Raw genomic sequence first — 9,888 nt, 5'->3', positions numbered from 1 at the left:
GACAGAGCTCTCTGCTCTGCACATGGGGGAGGCCCCATCTGTGGCCAGCCTGAACCAACTAAACTCCCTTTTAGGCCCCTTGCTGGGCCTGACAACACAGCTTGGAATGACAAGCCCAAATCCAGAGTCTTTAGATGTGCTGGAAGAAGGGTGAGAGTGGTGGGAAGAAGTGGGCACTTACCATCTGGCCAGGAACGGGCTCTAACGCAGGATAACGTGACCCATCTGTCTGGGCGCTGCCATTTTGGGATGGAATGCATCCTGCCTGCCTTCCTCCCTCCCCTCTGGGCCTCCTGGACGCAGAAGCAGGTTTGACTCCTTGGTCAAGAACACAGGTTCTGTTTCATCGTCCTGCTCCACCTGCTGTGATCAAGCACAGGCACTGTTCATATGCCTGTATTATCCCTTCTCCCATTTTTGGCCCTCCCTTTTGCCATCGTTCTACCTCACTTTCTTTGCCTCAGTCCCCTCCTGAATTAATAACCTGATGACTTTTTCCTGGATGGTCCTAGTTGTAGTAGCCACACTTGGTATTTCTGATACTGTTACCTAGAGGAAATAATAATAATAATAATAATAATAGCAACAGCAGTAACAAGGTTATTATTATGGGGTGCCTAGGAAAGGGTGACTGAGTGTTTTTGCTGGCAGGTATCTGTGGCACAGTGGTTGCAGCTGTGCACAGAGAGCAGCAGGGCCACAAACCTCCTGTCCAAGAGGAATTAACTCGCTGAATGTTGGAGTGAATGACCCAAAGCTCTTGGAAGCAAAACACAAAGAGAGGGTAAGTGTGTCCTGTGGCACCAGGTAGACATGACTCATAGTGAGCCATACACCATACATGAATTTGGGGTTGGAAAGAACCTTAAAGTTTATCTAGTCTAACCCCTCTGCCATGTGCAGGGACACCTCCCACTATCCCAGGTTGCCCCAAGCCTTGTCTACCCTGGCCTTGGACACTTCCAGGGATGGGCCAGCCACAGCTTCTCTGGGCAACCTGTGCCAGGGCCTCACGACCCTCACAGGGATCAATTTCTTCTTAATATCCAATCTAAATCTGCTCTCTGTCCATTTGAAGCCATTCCCCCTTGTCCTGTCACTCCATGCCTCTGCCAAAAGCCCCTCTCCAGTTTTCTTGTAGCTCCTTAGCTGCAGCGACTTCCCATGTGTGTGCATTGCTGGGGTTTTTTCATTATTTTTTATTATTCTCCTTCACCTTTCCAAAGAGTAAACATAACCACACCTGGAGCTGAGTTATCATAGGAAGGTTTGAGTTGGCTCTCTAAAGGTGGTTTAAGCCCTCACCCTCTTTTAGGGGATTGGCTGCACCTGGGAGACTGGCGGGGAGGGTGTTGGGTAAGGTGCCAGGTGTTCCTCATTTCCCATCAGGAGGGAGCACAGCTGCCTGATTGCTCTGACAGTTTTTAGAGGGAGATGTTCACCCGTTCCACGGCATTTGTTTTGCACTCTTGTGAGGGAAACATTTCCGGAGTTTGCTGTGGAATTTGGGGTGCTTCAGCCTTGATGAAAACGAGCAGATTTTCCTGTGAGCCGTCTACAAACAGTGAGTCTTGGCCTCAGTGCCCTTGTTGTACATTGTGTGGGGATATGGTGAGGCAAAGAGCATATTTGGGGGAGGGGGTGGGGGGAAAAGGCTGCCAGAAGTTGGTGAAGCTCTGTGGATGCTTTTTTAAGAGTTTATGTTCTGCTGCTCTGAGCTCCTGTTAGGAAAGCAGGGTTTGATCCTGTTGCAGGGATTACTCTATTGTAAAACCTTGAATAAAAGTTGTGGTTTTCATGGTTTTACCTTTTGGGGGGCCTGGACCCTCATGCATGGGGCTTGGGGCCTGGTGTTTTACACGGCAAAGAAAAGAACCTGGAGGTAATCTGCCACTGAATGTGGTTTGGTTTGTTCTGCTTCTTGTGAGGAAGAGGCTTTAATATTAAAAGTATGGTTTATGGCTGGAAAATGGAGTATCAGTTTTCCAGGTGAGCTTCCACCTGTGCTGACACATAGCTGCTCTTGATATTCAATTGGAGCACATGGGCCTTTGTTTAAATGAGGTGTTTGATTTTTTGGGAACTTTGAAGTATGCACAAGTCACAGAGTGAGAGCAGCTTAGTTAAATGTGCTGGTTTATTTTCAGAGGCTTGCAGTTAGGTGTCCTTTTGTGACAAAGGCACTGCTGCTCATGTTCCTTTTTTATGAAAGTATTGTTTATGAGGGTAATGGGTTTTCATGTTGCTGAGGATTTTACTGAGTATGTGCCGGAACTTTAATGTTGGTGAATTTTTAGTATGTTCAGAATCGTCCACACCTCAATAAAAGTAACGGAGCTGCTGGGGGTTTGTGGTTCTTAAAAGGTACTGATTGGAGTAGGTGTTCCTAGAGCTGAAAGCAATTATGGAAATGCTCTGGCTGCTGTTGATTATTTCCACATGTTCTTGTTCATCCTGGTCAGAGCAGAAGGAAAAGAGTGTGAAAATATTTCTTTGTTATCAGACTAATAGTATCAGCTTACTGTTTATGGAAAATAACTTTTTGCATTCCCTTTTGTTTCTCATAATGTTTTCACGGATTGGTAAATGCTGAAATATTTAACTGGATTGGGATGATCATAAAAGTGTGCTGTTTTACGTGAGGTTCACTTAAAACACCTCTTTGCTGGCAATGGGATGTTAGTCACTGCTATTCTGGTACCACTGTGGAGAGATGGAGCCACAGTTTCACTCTCATTGAAGTTTTTAACTAGTTTTCTCAGATGTGCATGTGACTGAGATGTGCTTATGTGGGTTTCATTGTTTGAACAAGTAATTGCTTTGCCAATAAACTTGAAATGCTGGATTGTGGCCTGTTAAAATCCTCGAGCACAAAGCAGATGAACCACGTTGCAGTTTCCACCACTGAAGTGCTGTAGAAGTTGTGTTTCTCCCTCCATCGGGTAAGTAAGCAAAAATATGTTGTGGTTTGAATTCTATTTGCCTAATTTCAGCCTCATAACTGAGAAGAGTCTGATCTTGTTCAAAGATGCACAGATTGCAAGAAAAATGATGAAAAGTAATTTGTTAAAAGTGCACGTTAAGCTGTAATAATGGAGCTTTCACGTGTGCGGAGGAATAGGGGAGGGGAAAGTGGAGTTGGGGCTTGTATCCCTTCTCTTTCCTGATTTATTTTCAAAGGGTCTGTTTGTAAGAGTCTTGAAATACCAACTGAACAAAATATGGCACTGCTTTTTAGTTATCTTGGTTAGTTAACTGGTCTGATCTTGTTCTAACAAACTCAAAGAAACAAAAAATATTTATTAAAATGGTTGTGACATCATTGTACTGGAGATGTGATCATCATGTTCTACAGAGGTGTATGAGGAAGAAGGGGAATTTGAGTTTCAGCTGAATTGGTATCAGCAAAGGATGTAGTTATGTAATGCTTTGTTTTTCTGGAGTATTTTCATTAATCCATCTATTTCTATGAAAGATAGCGTTGTGGAAAATGAAATTAAGAATTGTGTTCTTAGTCTCCACTGACAATTAGCCTGATGATTTGTATGGCAAAGGGCAAAGAATCAAATCTGTGGAATCATAAGCTGGTCTCCCAAACTTTAACCACGAGTGATTTTTCTGTGTATTTCTCAGTTTATGTAACTCTAGATAAGCGCTGTTACTGTTGTAGAAAGGCATAGGAGAAGTCTTTGCCATGTATTTTAACTTCAGAATCAGTGAGGATTTTCAATACAGAGATGTTGGAAAGCATCTCTAAGTCCTATTTCCCAGGGTGGTTGGTAAAACACTGAACAGTTTTAACTGCAGCAGTTTTGGTTTGATATAAAACTTCCAGAAGGGTCAGGTTGGGCTGAGTCCCCAGGTGGTCCAGCCTGTGCCTTACCTTTACAACCTTCTCTGGGTTTAGTCATCTAAGGTAGAAATAGGAGGGCAGAAATGTTTCACCTTTTCCCCTTTTTTATTTCTTTTAAATGTTTTTCACTGAGCAGAGAAAATATTTGTGTGATTGTAAATGAATTTAAAAAGGGAAAAAATTTCGGGAAGCTTTACAGACTAGGAAGAAAATACTAGAAATAAAAATCCAAACCCCCTACACAAACCCCCAAGCCCCAGAGGGTTTGCAGCCAGTGGTTCTAGACAGATCAGAGCACAGAGTCCTCATGTCCTGTGGCTGCGATTCCTAGAATCAGGTGAAGGGTGGGAACATGGGAGCACTCTGAGTGCAAATAAATACATGTGCTCCTTAAGTTCTACAATTTGGAATAGGGGATGGGAAGTTCTGTGCCAACAGCGGAGTATTTGACTGCAAAAAGCCCTGTAGGAGCTGTAGTGTGGTTTTTCTGTGCAATACTGATGGTTTGCCGCACTCTAGCGGTGGTGAATAGGAGTTCTGTGTGAGCTCAGTTCTGCTCAGAGAAAGCTGGGAGGTTACTACTGTCTGACCTCACAAAAGTTCAACCAGCTCGTCTCAGCTGTGTTTTAGTGTTTTCCTTGTCGCACTGGAGACAGTAACAGAAATAGGTACTTGCAGATGCTCCTTGTTGTTATTCTCTGTGTGTTTGGGGCATTTTGTCCTTACTGCTAGTTAGGATTTAGATTGATACTCAGTATTATCAGCTCAGGCCTGCTGTTAGCACCGGTGGCTTTTCATTGCACAGCTCAGACTGTTGGTGCATGAGGAAAAGGCTGGAACCGACTCACTGCTTTGCCTTATTTCAAGGAACGGTCCTTGGGATTGTGGGATTCATATTTCTTTGGATCTCTTTGCTTTCACCCTGGCATTCTGCAACTGGGAGCTAAGAGAGCATCCCATGGAGGAGGGAGGACTGGGTGCAGCCTGTGTCATTACCAATGCCTGGGATGAATGGCTGGAAAGATTCTACTGTCTTGCCAGCAGCTCGCCAATTGAAGTCAGAGGCGTTCTGCAGGTACAGCAGAAGCCCTGTGTTTCTGTGTACCTTAGAAAAGAACAGGCTCTCTACAAGGCAGCTTTCCCCACGCCCTCTCCAGACCTTAGGTGAATGTTGGAGCCAATGTTGTAATTGAGATCTTTGTTTGGGGTTCGTGGAGTAGGAAGCTGTCCTGGGCAGAGTGGGAGCTGCAGGCCGAGGTTAGTGGAGAAGGGTCAAGAGCAGCAGAAGGGCCCCCTTGGCTTTCTAAGCTTCTCCTCAGGGAAGGGTCTGGGTGCAGGCACATCCAGGCTTTGTCCATGGTTTATGTCCAAAGGTTCATACAGGTGTAATGGAAGCTTTACCCTGCGGGATTAAGGATGGCGAGCCACATTTATAGAGAGAAACTAGAGGAAATTATTTATTATGATAATAAATAGGCTGAAAGACCTTAATCAAAATGATTTAGTACACAGTGAGGGTAGCTAGAACTGCTAGTGCAGTGCCCTGTTTCTGAAGGAATGCTGAAGCAATGATTTTAAAGCTAGCAAAACCAATTAGTACATAGAGATGGGTATTGCTCATTCATTTCAACAACTGTGGGCCTACCTTATTTCTCAGCCTTGAGGAACAACCTTGAGGGGAGATCACACTCAAAGGAGGCATCTCCACACACAGTCTGGGAAGGGGCGTTAGGGGACCCCACCATTTTACTCGTGATGTTATTATGGTATTTCCTTCCAGGGTTCATACAGGGAGAGGGTGGTGTGGGTAGCACAGGAGTTTCAGACAGATTTGTGGCACTGCTGCAGGCCTTCACCACTTTTCAGCCACTTTTTTTTTTTTTTTTTTTAATTTAATTCTATTATTCTGACAGTTCCTGTGGGTCCTACTGGCATAAAAATACAGCAATGAAACTGTAGCCTGACAAAGGGGAAAAGATAAGCCTCATGGTTAGCCAGGTGCTGGAACAATAGGAGCAGAGGGAACACCAGTTAATTAATTGGGTTGAGATATTCCTGTGTGTCTATTTGATCTTTTAAATTTATTTTTAATTTAATTGTAGGGGAGTGACGTGTCAGGTGAGCTCAGTTTTAGCCTTAAGCTCAGCAATAGCCATGTTGGGCCTCACGTGATGATCACTTGGGTATTGTTTTAGTCAATAGGCAAAGGAGATGTTGGATTTATTTAAAAACAACCAACCAACCAGAGTTTGACCAAAAAGGATGTTGATTTGATGGAGCAGATCTGAGAAGCAGGAAGGAAAAGGGAGTCAGTTGGTTTTGAAGTAAGTAAATGGGTGCCCTTGCTGGACATTCCGTGATCTGGACGCGTCCTCTTGGCTCAGTGGGACCAACGGGTTCAGGGCTGTGGTGGGGTGCGAGCAGCTCTCCTGTTTGGGGTTGGTTGTGTGGCTGCACGTCCTTGTTTGGGGTTTTATTGGAACAGCTGAAGAAATGAGCTGAGGGTGCAGTGTTGTGTCTAAATGGCCCTGCAGCGTGCACGTAGAGTGAGGGTTACTCCTCGCACCCTTCCAGTGCGTCAGAAATTTAGATGTTCATAGCTCACCTTGCTCCCTTTACCTGCAGAGACCCGAGCAAATCCCCCCCTGCCCGACAGGCTCCTAGGTGTGTAATCCTCTCCTGATGGCAGAGGCGGGAACCAGACATGGCAGGGGAAGCACACGGGGGACTGTGCCTCTGGCTGCTGCCACAGCTGAGGGACAGGGTTAGGCCTGGCAAGACAAGCCAGCTCTGCCTAGGGGACTGAAAAATCCGGCCAAGGCTGAGGATCCAGCTGCTCTTTCTGGCATTGCTGCTGCACTGACGAGAGTGGCAGCCAGCAACCTCTTTACCCCACATGCTTTGAGACCTGACAACTGCTGTAGCTTCGGGCTGTTCTCAAACGCTGCTTCCTGTGCCAAGTGCTTGCAGCAACTGCAGAGTTCAGACCTGGGCTATGTTGAATGTTTTAAGGTGCAGGTGAAGCCATTTGGGTTCATTTCCTTAGGGAAAGGCACCGCATTTGGAAGTTGCACACTGTCAAAGGCCTGAAGTTATAGGCTGTAGTGTGTGGAGTAGAGAGCTTGTAGCTACAAAATGCACTGGTTATCTATGCATGGCCTGAGCTGTCAGCTGAGAATCGAGTCTGTCTGTGTTTTCTGGCTTGCTTAATTCCACGTCGTGAATCCATGTGTTCTAGGAAGCGCCCACAGGATGCTCCATCACTTGTAGCCCAGTTTTATGGAATGTTAAGTAAAAATATTAAGTCATCAATGGAAGGGGACAGTGACCACCCTTTGGTGGTACCTACTACCAGGGCTGTCACAGGTGGCAGAATTTACTAAACTGCTCTCTGCTGGTCACAGAGCCACACCAGCATCTTCCAGGGTTTGTGGGGAAGAGAGGCAGGAGGTAACAGGCTCTGCTAATAACACCCTTTTTTGAGCTGTGTTATGGTCAGACTAAGAAAAAAGCTTAGAAGATGGTGCTGGTTCATATAATTTGTATACAGAAATAAAAAAACAAAGCCTTTTGTGTCGCAAGGTGTAAAGCAAGAGTAATGTAATACTTGAATTATTGCTGCCACTTGTGAGGGCACAGCAAGTGCAAAGTCAGCCCCTGCATTTAACAACTGAGTTTGTTAAAAAAAAAAAAAGAATGTGTCTTGAGGAAAGGTGTTCAGGTATTAAGGAGAACTAGCCAGTGTCTTTCAGGAAAACAGTGTTTCTGTTTGGGAATGCTGACAGTGCTGGGTGAAACTGATCAGGCTGGGATTTCAAAACGTGTAAAACCCAGTGTTGGCCTACCTGTGTCGTGCCTTGCCGTTCCCTGGCGCTGCCATGCTCTCCGACGCAGGCAGTGGGGCTCACCGGGCACACGCGTCTCTGCAGTGCCCCATTAGTTACCCCATCTGTTACTCCTCGCTTGTCCTCAGGCCACTGTGACAGCTGTGTCACAGCTGGAGGGGTGTGCGGTGTCTTTTAAGGCAGGGGTCTTTGCTTGCTGGGTGTGGGTTTGAGTTGGATTTGTTTGATTGTTGGACTCGTTTATACGCAGTTGTCCGTCATTGGAAAAGGAGGAGAAGGAGAGGAAACAGCAGCTTTTGGCTTAGGTCGTACCCTTGACAAGGCGTTGCTGTGTCTGGCATGAGCGGGCTGGGAACAGAGGAACCGTAACTCTGACAGCACAGCTGAGGTCCCTGTGCGGGCACTGTCCCCTTCCTGCTGCACCGGCAGTAAAAGCGAGCGAGCCACCGTTGCTACATTTAACACTTGTACATTTTTATTTCGTTAAATCAGCCATTGTACACATTGCAGCTATGTATTGTTAGTGTTGTATCTTTTTAATTTTTAACTAATACATGCCCTCATAGATATATTCAATTAGTGTTATCACCATGGGAACAAGATGCTGATTCGTCAACTTAAAATTCACTTCTTCTCACAGTATTCAAGTTCTCTGATAACACAGCAAAAAATCAAAATAAGAGGTGAATAACCATTATGCTGTTACACAGAACATCATCTGCACCGCAAATAACACAACAGAAATGCATTTCTTGAGAGCCCCATCCTTGAAGACCCTCCTGCGCTGCCTCAGCCAGCCAGGAAGCCACAATGCGCTGTGAGATGTTTCATCGCGGGTCTCATTTGGTTTGGCTGCCAAAACACTTTTTTCTTTTCGTTTCCTTTCTCGCCTGCCCAAAAAGTGTCAGCACGGCACCTCAGGTGGTTCTGCCCACAGGAAGCCAGAACTCCAGAGATGTTTCCATGCTTTTGGCATCATTACCTTAATGAGGAAGTGCCCTTGTTCTGAGCACTGAGTGAGTCGCTAAAAAAAACAAAACCAAAGAACCCTATCGTTGTGGAAGGCCAGATAAGCTGGGACAAAGGATTGCTCCTAGAGGAGAGGGTTGGTTTTACTCTGGTGTTGAGTCTACTACTAAAAAAATTAAATAGCTGTTTAAAAACATTAAGTTGGTGTGTTTGTGTGTGTGCATGTTATGCTAAAACCCTACAGAGCTCCCTCCGTTAAATATTAAGGTATAGAACACCCAAAACGTCAGATCCTATGTTCCCCTTTTGGAAAATAAAAGTGCAGACATGCTATCGTGGTTTTCAGAGGGTCGGTTTAGAAATATATATATATTATATATAGTTACATAACAAAATATGAACAGAAACCGGCTGCCAAGGATTGTGAGCACTTGTTCTTTAAAAACACTTGATCAGAAGATAAAAACTGCTCGCTCAGTGCTAAGAGGGCCAAGAAGCTGACATGGTTCTAGGAGGGTTTGGTTTTGACCTTCAAATGCCGCATGCGTCTATCGGCTAAGAGGCAATCTTGATAAAACACGGTGAATTAATTATTCTCCTTTTATAGTGGGTAAGTCTTTGTCCCGTAGTTATCTACAGTGCACTGGACAGCAGGAAGCACCCCCAGTCAGTCGGTGAGGTCGGCTAAGCGGCGATGGAAACGGGAAACTACCGGAGTTAGAGTTGTTTAATACACCCCGCCACAGGTCCGGATCTATAGGCTTTAATACCGTACGCGAACGTGCCGTAGCTAGAGCTGCTAGCAACTTGGCTGCCTAGTGGGGTAATTTGTCTTTCTTGTTCTTTTGGAAATGTTTGTCTGGAAACGGCTGGCTAAAGGTGTCTGCACTATTGATGGCCACAGTCAGCTGTGATTCACGTGAACAGCTGTCTGTTGCCTGACTCTCGCAGCCTTTGCCTAGACCAGCTCTCTAAACAGTCAGTCTTAGTACGTGGTGGCTCTGCAGCGCTTCCTCCTGGCTTAGTCAGCGTCTGCAGTCTGGGCGGTGCCGTTCCGTGAGCCGGTGCCGTTCCACAGGGTCACTACACCTCGTAACCCACGACGCCAACGGGCAGAGAGTGTTCTGCGGTCTCGTGAGTTCAAGTACTCTGCTATTTACAGTTTACACGTCAACTCCTTTGTACGGTGCGCGTACACAGTCAGTGGAAGAGGCCTGGAGA

The sequence above is a fragment of the Corvus kubaryi genome, unplaced genomic scaffold (genome assembly GCF_017639235.1).
Source record: "Corvus kubaryi isolate FWS band 111438036 unplaced genomic scaffold, C.kubaryi_AGA036_p1.0 37291, whole genome shotgun sequence".
Lineage (NCBI taxonomy): Eukaryota > Metazoa > Chordata > Aves > Passeriformes > Corvidae > Corvus > Corvus kubaryi.
This window is presented reverse-complemented; position numbering follows the sequence as displayed.